The sequence below is a fragment of the Ursus arctos genome, unplaced genomic scaffold (assembly GCF_023065955.2).
Source record: "Ursus arctos isolate Adak ecotype North America unplaced genomic scaffold, UrsArc2.0 scaffold_13, whole genome shotgun sequence".
Taxonomy (NCBI): Eukaryota; Metazoa; Chordata; class Mammalia; order Carnivora; family Ursidae; genus Ursus; species Ursus arctos.
Genome location: NW_026622797.1, coordinates 526,898 through 545,678, shown reverse-complemented (window position 1 = coordinate 545,678; position 18,781 = coordinate 526,898). Strand labels below are relative to the sequence as shown.

Genomic DNA, 18,781 nt, shown 5'->3' with positions numbered 1-18,781 from the left:
GCCAGAGCCCAATGCAGCTGCACAGAGGGTCAGGGAGCCCAGCCAGGTGCCCGTGGGAAAACACACACCCCAGGAAATGGAGCCACAGTCGCTCTAAGACAGCAGCCTGAGCCCGTCGGAGCTGGGTAGAAAACGGAGACCAGAAAGCTGGTGTCACCTGCTCCTCTGCAGAGCGTCCGGTGGCTGCAGGACTGGCGCCCTCCGTGGTGCAGGCAAGCGTGCGGGTGCGGGCGGGAGCGAGGGCCCCGGGGCTGGGCGCCCCAGGCCCTGCTCTGGGTAGGATCTCACGGTTCCTAAGGAGGGAATTAGTCCTTCGAGAGCCTTTTAGTCTGGCTGCTGTACTTGCTCTGACCGTCCTTGACCAGCGGGCAGCGCCTCCCCCAGGGCCCTGCACAGCAGTGCCATCTTCTCTCGGCCCCCGTGGGAACCCCGAGCCCCCACCCCGATGCAGGTCCCGTTGGGCAGAGCGCTGCTCCCTGTGGCTTACACAGCCTGTGAATAATTTCTCTTTGAGTCAGGCTTCTGCAGGACGCTAAAGTATATTAACTTTTATTTATGTTACAGTATTAAAAACAGATGAAACATCAATTGATTCAGTGGGGTGTCCTTTGGGGTTACACACAAAATATTTTGAAAAGACTTTTTAAATGTCTTTTAACTAAAGCTCCAGATGGTGGTTTAAGATGTGTTGAGGGGATTCTGAATAAATCAAAAGGAGTAACAACAAAAACAAAACAACAACAACAAAAGAAACACATGAATGAATTTGTGCCATGATTCATTTCTTCATTAATGCAAAGAACATGTCTCTGCAGGCAGAAGGACTGGGTGAGCAGCCTACGTCTGGCTCCTGCTCACTCTTGAACCTGCGAGCCTCAGATTTCTCCCTTGTAAAATGGACTTTTGCGGGGCTGTTTGGACATTTAAAAAGATAAGGTCTATCTAAGAAGGAAGAAAGTTTTTATATATAATATCAGGCTGGACCTGCTGTAAAGGAGCTTGGCACACGGTATTTCTCCATACACGTCATCTCCTATTATTTCCACTCAGACCACTGCGAGAATTAAGTTTGTTTGAAAGCTATTGAATGTGTGTCCCACAAAAGGTCAAAACTAACTAATGTATTCAGCAAAGTTGCAGAATTTGAAATCAACACACAAACATCAGTTATGTTTCCATACTAATAATGAAGAGTTCGAAAAAGAAATAAATAAAAACATCCATTTACAATATCATCAAAAAGGAATAAACTACCTAAGAATAAACTTAGCCAAGGAGGCAAAAGACTTTTACACTGAAGACTGCCGAATGTTGCTCCAAGACAGAACCTGAGTAGACGGGAAAAGCCATCTGTGTTTATGGATCTGAAAGGTTAACAGTGTTAAAATGTCAATACTACCTGAGGCAACCTACAGATTTAATGCAATCTCCATTAAAATCTCAATGGCATTTTTTGTGAAAGTAGAAAAATCCATCCTAAAATTCATACAGAGTCTCAAGGAATCCCAAGGAACTAACTGCTGAAGAAGAGCAAACCAGAGGACTCACACTTCTTGACCTCAGAAGTTACCACGATGTTGCGGTGTTGAAAGCAGTGTGGAGCTGGCGAGACCACAGCAATGCCAAAGGGACAGCCCGGATGGAGCCCTCTCGCTCACGGTCTCACGACCTCGACAAGGGCGCCAAGACAGCTCGGTGGGACAGCGCTGGGAAAATCAGACAGCCGCGTGCCCAGGAATGAGGTTGGTTCCCCACAGTACGCCACGTACAAAAATTAACTCAAATGGATCAAAGACCTAAAAATAAGACCCAAAAGTATAAAACTCTTAGAAGAAAGCATAGACCAAAAGACAATGGATTTGGCAAGACTTTCCTGGATTTCACACCAAAAGCACAGACACCAAAAGTTGGATTTCATCAAAATTAAAGATTGCATCATGGGGCACGGTCAACAGAGTAAAGTACAAAGAAATTGAAAGAACGTGAAGAATGGGAGCAACACTAATTGTGTCTCTAGTAAAGTGTTAGCAGCCCCAACGTGCAACAGTGCCTACGACCCAACAACAAACAGCAAATAACTTTATTTAAAAATGGACAAAATACCTAAATAGACATTTCTCCAAAGAAAACACAGAAGTGGCCAAGAAACACATGAAAATGTGCTCAATATGACCCATCATCAGGGAAATGCAAGCAAACCCACGGTGAGGTACCCCTCGTCCTGGCCGGGATGATTCCTACCAAACATTCAGGAGGTAACAAGCGTCCGCATTGAATGCAGAGTATTTGGGACCCTGTGACTGCTGGCAGGACCGTAAAACAGTGCAGATGCTGTGGAAACCAGCATGGCAGTTTCTAGAAAAATTAAACATGGAATTACCGTATGATCCAGCAATTTCCCTGCTAGGTGCCTATCCAAAATAAATGAAAGCAGGGTCTCAAAAAGGTACTTGTACCTATGTTCATAGCAGCATTATTCCCAGTAGCTAAAAGATGAAGCCATCCACGTGTCCACTGATGGATGCGTTGATAAGCAAATGTGGTCTCTTCATACAATGGGAAATCATTCAGGAATATTAAAAAGGAAGGAAATGCTGCAATATGTTACAACACGGATAGACTCTGAGAACGTTGTGCTAAGTGAAATAAGCCATTCACACACACACATGCAAAACACATACTGTATGATTCCACTCCCGAGAGGTTCTAGGTTAGTCAAAATCACAGAATCAGAAAGTAGGACGGTGGTTGCCAGGGGCTGGGGATGAGGGGAGTGGGGAGGTGTTCAATGGGGACAGAGTTTCAGTTTTGCAAGATGAGAAATTTCTGGAGACTGGTTGCACAATGAGGTAAATGTCCTTCACTGACCTGTACGCTTAGAAACAGTTAAGACGGTAAATTTTAAATTGTGCAATTTTTAACACAAAGAAATTACTGAATGCCTGTAATAGGTACTGGGTATATGTCACAAAAAAATTATTCCTGCCTTGACGGGACTCACCACTTAAAAGGTAAGCAGGCAGGTGTAGTCGCAAATAAACCAAAGTACTGGTCCTTTCTGAGAAAGCTGTTTTCGGGCGTCACGGATTGTGAATGGATCAGACGGCCAACCACGTCTTCTCCTCCTTTCACTCCATGGAGGGACCTCAGTCCTTCTCACTGATAAACAGCCACCTCGGCGTCACCTTCACAGCACCTCTTTGGCTCAGCGTCTCTGCATGACTGTCTCAGAATATAAGCTCCCAGACATAGCCATGCGGGAACGAAGGGACCATTGAAGATGGAGCCAAGCCCGTGCGTTAGACTTTGTAACGAGAGACTGCAGATCCTGTCCTGGGATCTTCCTGCCATCTCCAGGCTTTGAGGAAGTTTGGGAGCTGGCAGTGTCATCCCTGTGTCAGGGATGAATCCCACGGGGGCAGAATTCCCCAGGAACCTGCGCTGGACACAGAAACTGGCTCGCAGATGAGGATCTGGCCGTCACACATAGTGGGGATGACATGAAGGTTGGGCCAGTGCAGACTTGCGGTTCTTCTGCCCCGTCTTCCGGTTCCTCCACCCGGCGGGAATACCCTTCGTCACCCAGGCCACACCCAGAGGCCCAGTCAACGGCTCCACTTTGGGGCAAAGCGCCCAAATGTCCCCCGAGGGAGGTCAGGCACAGCGCTCACGGTTGTGTGGCTTCCATTTTGTTTCCCCGTAGACGGAGCCGTGCGAGAGCAGGGATCCCCCCTTGTGCTTTGACATCTTTGGTGCCTTGCTGCTCAACTCCTGGGATGCAGTCCGTAAGTGCTCATGACCCACAACAAAGGCCTCTACCTAGTGCCAGCCCATTCCGAGGTGTGGGAAGAGGCCAGGAAGAACCCACATTCCAGTCTGGTGCACATTTCATCATCGACACATTTGAAAGCACAGTGTGGCCCACGGCCCTTGGTGGACACGTCCTAGGGAGGCAGTGAAATGCCTTCCTGTACCGTCAGCTACACTGAGGTCCGTGGAAATTAGGTCCATCACAGTTGAGTTATGCGTGTTTTCCAATTACTGCAGATAAATGGAGGGGAAAACAGTTTGTCTTATATTAAAAAAATGGGTTTTTACAGATATCACTGGTTAATTTATTTTCACTCATTGATGGAATGCATTTTCAAGGCTATTTCTCGTCAGCTACTTGTCCTGGGTTAGGAGCTCACAGAAATGAAGGGGACAGGGCCTTTCCTTCATGGACAGAAGATGCAGGGGGAGGAGAGTGCGGGTGCCAAGCGCACTCACCTGCAAACGCGAGTTACGGCGGATGAGGCCAGAACAAGACGAGTAGACGTCCACCTGCAGGACTTGGAGGGAGAGATTAGGACGGGGGTTTGTGTCTGGCATGTCTACGTGCTGGAAACGGGTTCTCTGGCTCACCCAGCTCCCGGGGCTCACTTCATCGAGACCTGGCTTCCTCGAATCTCTTGAGGCCAAGCCAACATCTGTGTGGCCTCCACACACACAGATCAATCCAGCAGAAACTGATGGGCTGCTGGCATATTTGGTTGAAGTATCTAATTGAAAGTTTAAACTGTGAATCTGGGAAGATGGGAGATGAGACCAAGAAACAATCTAAATCCAGCATTGTGTGGGTGCTGCTGCTCTGAGCTCGGAGCTCAGGGCTCCCCCAGAACGAGGGTCCATCGATCGAAGGGTGTCCACACTCTGTGTCCCTCTGTGACATGAAAATACGAAGTCACGGACGGAGCGCAAGCTCACGCTCCCCCAGGAGAGGACAAGGCAGCGGCACCTCGACGCCATGAGCTCTGGCTCGTGGCGATCTTGATTCTTGTGTTCTGCTTTACGCTTTCTGCATTTTCTAAAATTTTCTGTAGTGCATACTTATTCAATTGGGGAATATTACAGAAACGGAAGTCACAGAAGTTTTTTTTTTTTTTTTTTTTAAAAGAAGGCAGGAGCGCCTGGGTGGCTCAGTCAGTGAAGCATCTAATTCGGCTCAGGTCATGATCTCAGGATCCTGGGATCGAGCCCCGCATCCGGCTCGCTGCTCAGCGGGGAGCCTGCTTCTCCCTCTGCCCCTCACCCGGCTCATGCTCTCTCTCACTCTCTGTCTCCCTCTCTGGCAATAAAAAAAAAAAATTTTTAAAAAGGAAGACAAAACTTGTGTCCAGAGAAGTGACGAGCACGGCCCTTCCTTCATCATAAGCAGCCAAGAGCCTCCCCAGGTCCTCTCCCTGCCGCTGTCCTCTACGCGGACAGATAAAGTCCCTTGGCTTTTTATCCCCCCTTCGGTCTTTAAAAGGCAAAACATATTCCCGCTATTGGTACTTTTGAAAATTGAATTTAAACTTTGTATTCTCCCCAACGTTTGCGGAAACCATCATCTTGTGTTTGTTCGGAAGCAGCTGGAAGTCTGGACGTCTCGGGGCCATCACGATTCGTGGAGAAACAAGGAATCACGGCCCATCAGCAGAGTTCTTCAATGGTTATTTTAAGAAATGTATTTTGAGTCACAGAGGAGTACAGGGCTCAGGGACTGTTCCAGGAGGCTCTGACTTTGGCTGGCAAATGTGCTGCTTTGTCTCCCCGAATGGCTCACCGTGGGAGCAGCCCATGCACCTCCACCTGACCCCACGTGGACACCCCCAGCTGGGCTCCAGGCGGCACACCCACTGCCTCCATGCTGGCCTGTGGAGCGTGGACACCGGGCTGACTGCTCTGAACAGCCCCCTCGTCTCTCCACGCCCCTGCCATCTCCCCCAGGACCACCCGCAGAGGTGAGTGAGACAGGTGGGTGACAGGGGCAGGGTGGGGCCCTTCCTGTGTGTGCCCAGTCCCGGCAGGGCCCCCACCCCTGCTACCACGCTCTGGAGCTGCTCCCCGCCCCGCCCCCCCACCAAGGTTCATCACCTTGGATTCCAGGGCGAAGGGCTGAGCCTGGCTGCAGCGGGGGTGGCTGTCCCCTGCCACACAGACCAGCTGCCTCTCCTCTCCCGGGCGCCCTGCACGTCTGCTCACAGGGGAGGGGCCGCAGCAGCTGAGGCCTGGCTCTTCTCTGCTCCCTTCTCGCCAAGCAGGTGCTCCCGGAGCTGGGCGGGGTGGCCGGATGGCCCACAGTCCCTCCGCAGGCCCTTCAGGCAGGTCTCCTGTTGGCCCTGTTTTACTAGGCAGACAGCCACAAAGTCTGGTCTGCGGGGGCCTCGGGGCACAGACGGTGTGCAGAGGAGAGGGGCGCCCAAACCTGGCCCTTGATCCGCCAGGCCTGAAGGAGCGGGTGCCTCGGTCCGTGCTGCTGTCCGGTGTTTTCGGGGCACCACATTAGCGCTGCAGGCATGAGGACACTCGGCCGGACCCACGTCTAGTCCAACACTCAGCTGACACTGTCTTGACGTGTTTGATGATCTCTGAGCAAGGAGCCCTGCATTTTCATTTTGTGCAGGGCCTTGCAGCGTACATAGCGGGCTCTGGTGAGATGCGGCCTCTGCGTCTGGAGGAAACTCCGTCGGTGGGCATGCAGCCTCGTGGGAGGAGGGGCACCCACCCCGGGACCCGACCAGCTGCTCTCAGCAGGCACGTGCCCCCAAGGACACTGGCAAAGGTCTGCAGACATTTTGGCTGTTGCGGTTGCCGCTCACCTCCCCGCAGGGCCCGGGACTGCTGTCTCCGAGAGCCAGCGGCACCTGAGGCCGAGGACCCTGGGCAGGCACCGCCGTGTGAGCTGGTAACAGCCGACACGCCAACGCTGTCCCGGAGGGTCTCCCAGCAGGAGGCGAGGCTGAAATTCTTCCAGAGCCTGGCAAAAAACGTGTCTCTGCAACCAAACATGTGTAGCCTGCCCTCCCTGAGGCAGGGTACGGCCTGTGAAACGCGTAAAACTAGCATTTTGCCGAGAAATGCTTCGGACTGGGTGGCTCACAGCAAGGCCGCCACGTCCTTCTGCTTCTCATGCTCTGTTTTCACAAGATGCGAGGAAGCCCAGCGCCACGTTTTGGAGATGGTAGGGAAGAAAGGGCGCTCTGCCCCGACGACCAGGCGGTGGGCCTCATTCACACCCACGCTCGGTCCCTGGGTGGAGCAGCAGCCCCCATGAGAGGCTTGTTGGAGGCACAGACGCCGACAGAAAGCGTCAGCGCGAGGCCAGGACCGGGGACCCGAGAGGAAAACCACCAGGCTTGCGCATTCCTGCTCCGATTTTAGAAATTAAAAGTGTAGCAGGCATCAATGTGCCAGAGGCTCTAATGAGCCCTGGTGTCCAAGCCAGGGTTCCCTGGCGCCCCGGGACCCTCCAGGCTGGCATTTCTATGGAACCACAGCCCCACAGGAAGGGGAGCCCTCAGGCGAAACCCTGGAGGCAAAACCATGGGCTTTCGGTGACAGAGGGACTTCCACCTGAGGCTGACTGGCTGTTTGGTCTTGAAGAAGCATCCTCACTCTGGCTTGTAACGAAGCAGCAAGGGTTGATGCCCAAAATAGACCCCAGCTACCCTAGAAAGCTCTCAGATGATTTCTGCATACAAGCAGACGCCAGACCCGCTGGCCCCACAGCCCCACCACCCGCTGGCCCTGCTCCGTGAGGGATAATAAGCCGGTATTGCCGTGACCACCAAGCCTCTCTCACTGATTACTGCTTATTAAACTCCAGCACGGAGCAGAGTCTGTGTTTTCCCTCAGACTTTTCATCTCCTGACTCGTGTGTGCCATGCACATGACCACAGGCAAATGCTAACGTGCACCGCACAACGGAGCTGCCCGAGGAGCTGGGACCCGCCCAGAGACGAGGCCCGGAGGACCGCGCGGGGTCCCCGGTGAGCACGCAGCTGGGGGCCCTGGCAGCTCTGGTGTGCGGCCTCGGGAGGCTACCTGGGTGGTGTATTTCTGGAAACGAGGCTGGTATGTGTACAGCACAGGACTCAGCCCGTGACGTTTAGGTCTGCTCCCAGCACCGCAGGCCGCGCTCCTCCCAGCACCGCAGACACACCCGGCAAGTCGTTTCTTAGAGCGTTTGTCTCTAGATGTCTTGCTCCCGTGCCGGCCAGCTCGCTCATTTGAGGAGCGTGGTGTAAGGAGCATAAGGAGCGTGGTGTAAGGAGCGTCTCGGCATCGCCCCCTTGGACACGCTGGAAGGAAACTCAAGGGTGTTGAGACCAGAGGTGCGGGGCCCCCACGGATGCCCTGTCTGGCACTAATCCCGCCACGGTCCGTACCAGCATGAAGCACAACCAAGAGCTCGTCAGACGTCACACGTGGGGGAGGGCTTGGATGTTCACGTTTTCAGCTCGGTGGAATGTTGAGGGTTTCCTGAGCTGAGTCAGTGAGACTTCTAGGAGAAAAGTTGCAGCTGGGAAGAGTCTGCAGGAAGATCCCGACTGGGCCCGGGATTTTAGGAAATCGACATTCCTGGGAAGAGATGGTCACTGAGAAAGATAAACTGGTGACAGGGAACAGGGCTGGGCGGCTCCCACATTTGCTGAGTTTCTAATGAAACGGAAGGAGGTTCTGGGATCCCGGGAGTCAGAATGGGCCATGCAGACTGAGGTAGGAGCACCCCCAGCTTCCCCGACGCTCTGCCCGAAGCCAGCCCTCTCCCAGGGGTCCATCTTGGTCAGAGCTGGTCCCCACAGAACCCCTGCTGGGTTATCGCTTGGCTCTCTGGACTGGTATTCGGGGCAGAATTAAGGTTTTTAAAATTAAATTTGTCTGAATGCATTGAACTCAGACCATGAGAAAAATTTCTTTTAAACTGCATTGATGTGTCACTTCCTCTTGGATGAAAATATAGGAATTTGGGGAAGTTTTGAATGAATGCTTGAAAGAACTGGTACATCAGAGTATAACATTCAGGCTTACAAACGCTGGGCTGCAAGAGAAGGTAACCATTGTTTCACTGATACTCAGAAGTTATCTGCCAGCAAAAATATTTTTGCACCAAATAGATTTCTCTTCCTTGTGATTTCTGTTCTGTGTCCAAAAAATGGCTGAATTCATACACCAGAATACCAACTTGATGAGAACAAGAACTCCGTCATTCTTATTCAGAAACATATTCTCAGTTCCGAAAACAGGGCTTGATACCCAACCATTACTCAGCAAACAGTACTGAGTAAGTAAACAGAGCACACGCCAAACACACATGCACACACACACACACACACGCTCGCGTGCGCGGGGCCGTCTCTCTTACTGCCCCGTCCGCGTGGCAGGCGCAAGGAGTGGGCGCAGCCTGTCCCGCCCGTCTTCTGTGGACGTTCATGGAATGGAGGTGGCTCTGCCACTTCATTCTAAGATTTATTCTCAAAGAAACGTGGCTGTAAGGTTGTGAGGCCCCACCGCAGACCCAGACCAAACGCACACACAGCCCGGAAACACCCCCGGGGCAAGAGACATCTCAGGGCCAGCTGAGCTCAGCAGAGCCTTCTTCCCCAATCCTGCCTGTTCGTATCTTGTAAGTTTCTGTCTACACGAATGCACTGCCTTTGTCTTGGGAAGTCAAGGGCATGTGAGTAGGGAGCCCTGCCCTCCCAGCAGCCCCACGTCTGACCCCCAAGCTGCCCACACCACTTCCCCACGTTTCCTGTCAGAGATCTAGGGTCCCCTGACCAGGAACTCAGCTTGGTCCTCAACCCTCCCCCCCACCGCCCCCCCAGCTCACAGAGGCTAAGCCTGCAAATGAGGCCCCCAGGAGGAGTCCTGCCTTGCCCTGTGCAGATGGTTTCGGGCCCCCTTTCTCCGGGCCTCTTCTGACCCCCAAGGACTGGACACCCTGCCTTGGGCCCCTTACAGCCTCTGCTTCCTCCCCTCCACGGTACACCCTTGTCAGCAGTTTGGTCCTGGTCCTTCCTCTAGCTCCGAACTAGCACAGGAAGGGGAGGGAGGGGAAGGAAGGGGGAGGGGATAGAAGGTGGATGGGGAGGAGAGGAGAGGAGGGGGAAGGGGGAGGGGGATAAAAGTGGGGGAAGGGGAGGAGGAGGGGAAGGGAGGGGATTGAAGGGGGAGGGGAGAGGAAAGAGAGGGAATGAGCCCCAGAAGAAGGAAAAAGGAGGGAGTCAGGAAGCAGAAAAGGATCCGTCCCCTCCGAAGGTCCCGAGCCAGGCCCTGGAGCGCGGCACAGAGTGAGACCAGCCTCCGCCTTCACAGACGGCAGATTCTAACCAACAGGTTCCCCGATGAGTAGACACTGCCGCGGAGAAGGGAGCCCGGAGGCTGGATGAGGAGGCCCTGTGCCCAGAGGGGCTTCTGGACTGATGGGAGACCCCAGGCTGTCTGAGCCGGATGCCACTTCGCCTACAGGAGTGTCTGAGAGCAAGAATAAGGAATGCCACAGTCACTGCGGGACCCACCCCTGACGGTAAGGACAGCTGTCCAACTCCGGGACCTGCACATCCCCCGTGAGGGTGTGTCCTTCCCCACCCGCTCCAGAGTGACGCGGGACCTGTTCTCAAGGACGCACAGCCACAGCAGGAAGCCGCAGTCAGTGGGCAGGAGAGGTCACAGGGCAGCGGGCGAGGCCCTCGGGCTGCACCGGAGGCTTCCCTGGTAGAGGAAGCTGCTCCCTTCCACCGCGTCTCCCCAAAGAACCTTCCTAATTTGCTGCTGGCAGAGAGACAAGCAGCACAGGGATCCTGCCAAGTGGGAAGAGAAGAACAACACCTTGAGGGGGCAGAGGACTGGGGCTTACTGTTCTTTTATGTGTGAGCGCTACAGTGCAAGCTCGGGTAGCCCGACACAAAGACGGAAGGACAGAACTAACAGTCTGACAGCACCTCACTCCTGGAGGAGTGAGCAATAAGCCAGGATGCGAGGAGACCCAGCCCTGCAAGAGGGCTGAGCCAGCAGCAGCCATTGTCATCCCTGGCGATGAGTCGTCCATGTGCACCACAGGGTCAGGGCTGGCACATCCCATGAGCACTCACAGGACATAGTGACACCCTAGAGCACGACCCACCTGGGCCACAGTCGGCAATAGGAATCTACTGAGACATGGCCGCTTCCCTACGTCCTCATTAGGCCAGGAAGAATGGACCCTCCTCCCCGAGTAGCTGTGGAGGACAGGGACTCTCCTCCCCAAGTAGCTGTGGAGGACAGGGACTCTCCTCCCTGAGTAGCTGTGGAGGACGGGGACCCTCCTCCCCAAGTAGCTGTGGAGGACAGGGACTCTCCTCCCTGAGTAGCTGTGGAGGACAGGGACCCTCCTCACCGAGTAGCTGTGGAGGACAGGGACCCTCCTCCCCGAGTAGCTGTGGAGGACAGGGACTCTCCACCAGATATGTGGAGGGGTATTTCCGACATGGCCAACAGTGCAGGCAGGGTCTGAGAAGAGCCTCGGGTCATACGTGTGTGTCTGGTCTTGTTGGAGGAATCGCTGGCTCTGGTCAGAAAGAGCATCATTGTCAGTGTCCGGGGGCCCCGTGTCCCTGTGCCCAGGGACTTGGGGATGAACCAGAATAGAGAGGTGAGCTGGGTGATAGGGAGGTGGCTCCTGGGAGCTTTCTGTACAGGTATGAGCACCGCCCACCCCCTGCTTCTCACAGCCATAAGGAAGATTTCTAGAACTAAGAGCTTCGCATCCCAGTTGAAGGATGCATGAGAGCCCATAAGGGCAGTGGGGGAAGCAGCTGTCCTCCCTGCCGAGGGAGTAGCACTTCTAGATGGATGGAGAAGAACCACATGTAACACGTTTGTTTTCAATACTGGGACCTTGGTTGAAATCAAACCCTGACAGAATCTGACAAAAAGTATGACAGCACGGAATGATGGCTGATTAGCTAATGGTGGATCAGACACCTGAGTTTGAGTTCTGGCTCTAGGACTTACCAAGTCTGTGACCACGGGCAAGTCCGTGAACTTCTGCCTGGTTCACTCTGGCCGTCTGTGAACCTGCGGTGAGGGACATCCTTGCCCCAGGCCCCTGGGAAGAGTAATTAAGACGGTGCCTGCGCAGCACACGGGACCCTGCTGAGAGCACACACTAAACATGCAGTAAGGATTAATCATTAAAAACGTGTCCCCAGAAAGGTTGGTTAGAGCATGGCGAACCTAAACAGAAAGGCCTTTTTCCTTAAGAAGTGCTGTTGGAAGCCTGGCTGAGGTTTGCAGCAAAGCAAGCATCTCAGCAAACGCAGCCCGAGTCTGCTCCACCCCGTTCTGTAGCGGGCTTACCGCCAGCTGTGGAAGACGGACACCGAGGCTGCCACAAAGGAAGGTCATGGTTCCTTGAAATGGCAGCCAGTTCTTCCTGACGCTGGGTTTTTAGGGAATTCCCTCAGAGACCCGGTGCCTTGTTTTTCTCTGATCACCTCTTCTCAGCTGCTGGCGCTTCCGCCGTCGAAACGGGCATCGCTGAGTCCGAGACACTGTGACAAGTACAAGTGCTTCCTGGTTTTGCCGAGAGAATCAGAGAGGAACAAAAAGTCACTTTTTCAACTGAAATTCTTTTTTTTTTCCTTTTCTGCGATCCCCCCTACTGCAGGGGTAGTATGGGGCACAGGGCCCCGAGACAAAGCGCAGGTCACTCCCTCAGGGAGCTCACAGGCCAATGGGAGAAGCAGTCGAGTGAACTTGCAGGTGTGGTGAACTGCACCCAGGGAAGGGGAGGGTGGGCACCCAGCAGCCAGGACCGGAGGGGAGCCAGATGGCGAGGGTGAGACTGCATCCAGCACTCGGGGAACTGGGGAGATGCCCAGTCTGCCTTTCAGTGGGGCGTCGGACCCTCTGACGGTCCCCTTCCCACTCCCGATGAAGACGCTCCCCCCAGTGCTGGCCAACCCTTGGGTGCCAGCCCGCATCTCCTTCACCGAGGTCGGCACCCGGGCCAACCGAGAGGTCAGAGCACCCCACACCGCACAGCCCCCTGGATTCCCATTAGGCCGGGGGTGAAATTCTCAGAGCTACTCCTGCTTTAAGGCCCATGCAACTCACTGGGGACATTCGGCCCTCCATTCCCCACCACACGCTCCCCAGCACTTCAGGTCTCTGTAAATACCTCTCTTGGCAAAGGACTTGCCCAGCCCCAAACCTCAATTAAGTCCTCCTGTGATAAAACCTATACTTGGCCTTCACGGCATTTAGGGCAACGTGCAATTCTGTATTTGGATGTGTGGTTATCTGTTTTATATTTAGCTTCCTACTAGACTGCCATCTGCACGGGGCAGGACCCCGAGCCCCTGGGCCAGTGCCGGCTCCCCGCAGACACTGAGTGAACTTGTGTGCACATGGGAGGAGTGGCGGCAGTGTGAGGGAGGGGAGGAGGTGGTACCCCGTTTTAGTGGTTGATGGCGCCCATGCCATTCAGCACACGGTGGGGGGGGGGGGCAAGTCTGCAGGGAAGATACACCAAGAGATGAGGAGAGAGGAGCAGACTTGCTTAAGGGCCGGCCACAGGGTCCGATCTCTCCATCCCATCCGTGTATCTTGTGATAGTTGGTAAAACCACATTTGGAGATAACACTGAAGATCAAAAATCTGAGTTCTGTCATTAGGACATATTGCCCTTTCCACTCCCACCCCACAGAGGCCCTGGGACAGCCTGGGTGGGACCTTCTCTTCCCCAGAGAGCAAAGTCCTACAGGTTACTGTGCATTCTCCCACAGCCCCAGCCCCTCCTGCCAAGTCCAGCCGAGTGTCCAAGTGTCCGTGGGAAGGTTGGAGCCCTGGTGCACGACTGCTGCCAGGAGGGGGTCCCCCAGATTGTGTGTTTGGGAAGATGGGCCTGAACGTATGGCGGCTGGAGAGGCTGGCGGGCTGCATAGAGACACAGTCTCACTGCACTGTGAATGCTGTGGGGTCGGAGGGCCGGCGGTGCCTGAACACCACAGCTGAGTGTGTGACTTTGCTTGAGTCTGCTGCTGGCTACTCTGACATGGGAAAGAGGTTCAAGTCTCTTTGGAGCTCAGTCTTCAATAAGAAAAGAGAAACATTGTACAGGTTTTGTGGGAAGATATATGAAATTAATTACATGTCTCTAATGAGTCTGAAAAGTACAAATGGTGAAGAATCTGAGCCTGCGTCTGCATACTCCATCATACGTCATCTGTGTGCTACAGGACTGGGGTGTTGACAGACTACATACAAATTATGACATCTCACTTCAAATAACGCTGGAGGGGACAGTAAATCTGCCCGTAGTGGTTTTCAGGACAGCCCCCATGACAGGGCCATCTCTGAGCCAGCACAAGAAACCTACTACGTCTTGTCTCTCTTCCCATCTGTCCATCCCTATGTCCACCTCTCCATCCATACGGACATCTACCCATCGTGTGTCCACCTCCCCATCTGTACAGAAGTCTACCATCATACGGCCATCTGCCCACCCGTAAAGCCATCTATCCAAAGCCTGTTACTATGAGGAGCGTTCACTGCTGAAGACACAGTGGAGAACCGGTTCACCCTCAGAACGTACATGCCGGTGGGAGAGACGAGGAAGGGTGGTTTTCTCTGTGGGGGGACATGCAGGTCACCACAGCCCTGACGAGGGGGCTCAGAGAAGCCTCTCCAGTGTAGATGTGAACTAGGATATGACCTGAAGGACAATCAGAACAGATTAGTGGATGGCACGTGCAGGATGCAAATGTCCAGAAGAAAGAGAACACAGCCCGCCGTCCACGGCAGGCCCTGCCCCTCCTGTCCCCGTCCCATCTCTGCTCCTGGTTCCCTTCTGTCCTACCACCTTCTCAAAGGGTGCAGGCAAAGGCTCGGTGCGCTGGTCATGGTTGGCAGAAGAATGAAGTGGTTAAGCACAGGGAACTATTTCAGGCACCTGTCTGGAAGTCCTACATGTGCTGTGCAGACACAGCTGTCCGCACTCGAGTCAGTCTTCTTGGTGTCTGGACCCTTCTAAACCAGCACACGGCACGGCCCTCTGGTTGCCAAGGCAGGTAGGACCTCTGCGGCCGCACACCCAGTGGAGATGCTGACCACAGACAGACCCCAGCCCTTGCTCACGCTGGCACCGCTGACATCGGCCTCCCTCCCGGCGACCCACTCAGTGCAGAACAGGTGTCTCGAAAAGGCCAGTGCTGATGGGCTTGAGCCGAACGTCTGGTGCCTTCGTAGTTTACGGAATAACACCAAGACTAGGTCAGGTGCACAAAATTGTCATTTTATACAGCAAAGCAGTTGAATATTCACAATTTAATATGGTTCATGTTGTTTTACCTGAATGTGAACATTTAGATTTTACAAGGAGATTCCTGGTAACACCGTCTGTTTGCTACAGAGATTGTGACCCTTGAATGAACTCCGTGCCTCACCGGGGCAGGGTTCTTCTCCCCACCTTGCCGATGAGGAAGTGGGCGCTCTGGGCCACCTGATTCACATGTGGTGACCCAGACTGAGGTTTTCTGACTCCAGGTGTGGAACTCCTGCCCTTAACTCTAACGGAGCGGCAGCCTCTGGGCTTTGCTCTCCCACGTGGCTGGCTGACCCAAATCCAGGCTCTGGGCTGCCCTTGGCTCTAGGACCGCGTCAGCCCCCGGCAAGGGCACTCAGGGGCCTTGGACCAGCTCTCTGCTCTTTGGGATCAGGTCTCCTAGTGAGAGGCCTGGCCTGATCACCAGAGCGGGGCCTCACACTTGTGCGTCCGTCTGAGACCAGCAGACACACAGCCCATGTGCTAACACCCGCCCCCAGCGCCCCCCGTGCCCACAGTAGCCATCAGTCATCACTCATCGTGACTCCTCCCCAACGCGCCAGGGCCTCCCAGTCTCTCCACCTCGAATGAAGACCTCTTCTGTGCATAGTCACCTTGGCCTCAAGACAGAGAAGTTGGGGGGCGCCTGGGTGGCTCAGTCGTTAAGCGTTTGCCTTCGGCTCAGGGCGTGATCCCGGCGTTCTGGGATCGAGCCCCACATCAGGCTCCTCTGCTATGAGCCTGCTTCTTCCTCTCCCACTCCCCCTGCTTGTGTTCCCTCTCTTGCTGGCTGTCTCTATCCTGTCAAATAAATAAATAAAATCTTAAAAAAAAAAAAAAGACAGAGAAGTTGGTGAGACCCTCCCCAGACAAGACGGATGCATGGGTACAGGTCATCGCCCCCAGCCTGGGAGCCCTGTCTTGTGCACCATGATCTTCCACAGATCATGCCTCCGACTGTGCAAACACCAGCCTCCACCTACTGCCGGGGGGCGGTGGGGGTGCGGGCACAACAGTGCGCACGAGCTCAGGGCCACCGAGCTGCGAGCTCGAAACCGGCCAAGCCCCACGTTCTGTGTTGTGTTTACTACAGTTCAAAAGTTTGAGGAAAATGCAAGCAAATTCTGACCTGCTACCCAGGCCAGCCACACCTGTGCGTAGTCGTGCGTCAGCTGGCGTAAGGAAGCATCGCTGTGTTGAGCAGAGGACAAGGCCACTGATGAGCTGGATGAATTGGGGTAAGTTTCTGAGTCTCATTTCTTCAACTGCGTGATGGGGATAAAACGACAGCTCACCCGGATGTGGGAACAAGACAAACTGTATAGAAAGAAGCTGCTTTGGAAGCTGCAAATAGCGACGGAGACGTGATTTTGCTTCACGATGGAAACAGCCGCCGCTCACACAGTTGTCACAGCTCCACCGCCAGCCCTCACCCTCCGCCAATGCTGGCACTGAACGCAGCCCCTCAAGGGCAGAAGTGCTTCTGTTTCCTATGGGGACACGTGGTTTGCACACAGCTTGATCAGGAGGGAGGATCCTTTCCAGTCTTTGATGTTGTCAACTAAGAAGTTTCTGTTTGATCTTCGGTTTTCCATGTGAGTAACTGTGAGAAAGTGAGGTGCCAAGCTCCTGCCTCCCTGGCTGGGAGTGAGGGAGTGCAGGTGCAGGGAGCAAGGGGGCGAGGGAGTGCGGGAGTGCGGGAGCGTGGGAGTGCAGGAGCGAGGGAGTGCGGGAGTGAGGGGGCGAGGGAGCGCAGGAGCACAGGAATGCAGGGAGCATGGGGAGCACGGGAGCGTTTTGGCGGGGGGGGGGGGGGGGGGGGTGGGGGTGGCAACTGCAGAGAGCATTCCACCCACCCGGAAGGGTGACGGCCACACCAGCTTCCCATCACCTCCTCCCAGGGAAGCCTGGCTAAGCATGGGGCAGACCCCAGGGCTGTTTACTTGAGGGTGGGTCTACATCACGATAAGGGGCCAGATGACTGTGTCCCCCTTGTCTAGAAGCTTCCAGCATCTGGAAGAAACATGCCCAGAGGAAAGTCTCAGGACCACAGTGCTGACCCAGATGGGCTCCCTGCCTGAGTGCCGGATGCTGGGTCTACTGCCCGGCACCAGACACCTGGCTGCTGGACCTGCCTGCTCGGGTGAGGGTGTCCAGGTGTGCACACACACTTGAGCATGGGAGGAAGGAGCCGAGCTGCAGGCGGTACCCCCAGCCAACACCTTCAGCCGTGGGAACGTGTGCAAGGCAATGCTTTAGTACGTGTGACTGCGTGTGGGGTATGCTGTAGACATGTATGCGCCATCACCTAATTCCGGAACCCTATCTGGAGCTTGCCCAATGTGCTCTTTTATTATTTTTTTTAAGATTTTATTTATTTATTTGACAGACACAGCCAGTGAGAGAGGGAACACAAGCAGGGGGAGTGGGAGAGGAAGAAGCAGGCTCATAGCAGAGGAGCCAGACGCGGGGCTCGATCCCAGAACGCGGGGCTCACGCCCTGGGCTGAAGGGAGATGCTTAACGAGTGAACCGCCCAGGTTCCCCCCCCCCCATGTGCTAAGTCTTGAGAGCACTTTCAGGATCATGATCCCAGCATCCCAGTGTTTCCTCTGGTCCTTCTCTGGGCCAGGTGGCACACCGGGCCCCAGATGTGGGGAATGTCACTCACTGCAGACCTGCCCAGCAGTGTCTTTTCTCTCTTGCCATTTGAGGAAACGGAGGCCCAGACGATGTGCACAGCCCCAGGTTGCATGCCAGGTCAGTGGTGCCCAGACGAACGCGGTGGAGGCCAGCTGGCCCTGGGTGACTGGACGTGCCCTTCTGCTGCGTCACAAAAGGAGGACCGCCTCCAAAGACGGTGCTCTCGTGGCAGCCAGGCCCACGTGCATAATGCCCCTACCTGGACGGATGTTTCCGGAGGGGTCGGGTCCCCGGCTCTAAGTCACCCACACACAGTGTCCCGCCAATGCTGCAGGTGAAGCCAGGAGTGACCTCTGCCTCGGAAGCAGATTCATAGCTGAGCAGGGTGACGTGTCACAGAAAGGATGGCTTAGGTGGGACACATTTCACAGGTGACCAAGGACTCAGCATCTGTCACCAAGGAACGGAGCAGGACCGAGCATCATCCTCCACAGGAAAGAGCTTCTCTAAACGGGGAACTCGCATTCTGCTAACATCCCTGGCAAGTTACTGCTCATTACTCACACACGAGCGCTATCAGTTAGGCTGGTGATGGAGCTAAACTAATGGAAAAGGTTGAATTTCACAAAACTTTTATTTTGCACCAGATGCTTGCCTCAATCTGCACTTTTTGTGGAAGGCCTGATTGAGACAGAAAATCGATGTCATGGAGACTAAGATAAATACATTTTTGCTGTATTTCTTTTTCGGTTGGTTGTTACATGCAGCCGTGCGTTTACAGAATATGGACTTGACAAACGAGAAAGGGCCAGTAAGGTGAGCAGACCCGCCCTCGTGAGAGGAGCAAGCATCAGGCCTCCCCCTGCAGCCTCCGCTGCTTTTTGCTCCCGCAGGAGGGAGCCTCCTGGGCCGCCAGGGCAGCCGTGACAGCGAGAGGACCCACGCGGGACAGGGTCCTTGCAGTTAGCTCTGATGCCAGGGAGCCTGCAACACGAGCCTGACAGGCAGAGTCCAGGACACACTTTCC

The 18,781-nt window shown here is 54.5% G+C and overlaps 1 long non-coding RNA gene across 1 annotated transcript; it reads right to left on the bottom strand.

Moving 5' to 3' along the window:
- Nucleotides 1–525: 525 nt before the first annotated feature.
- On the bottom strand, nt 526–12,348 carry LOC130543514 (uncharacterized). The gene is made up of 2 exons (XR_008958893.1): nt 11,800–12,348; nt 526–11,353 (listed from the first exon to the last, which is right to left on the bottom strand). It is a non-coding gene; the product is annotated as an uncharacterized LOC130543514 (long non-coding RNA).
- Nucleotides 12,349–18,781: the final 6,433 nt, after the last annotated feature.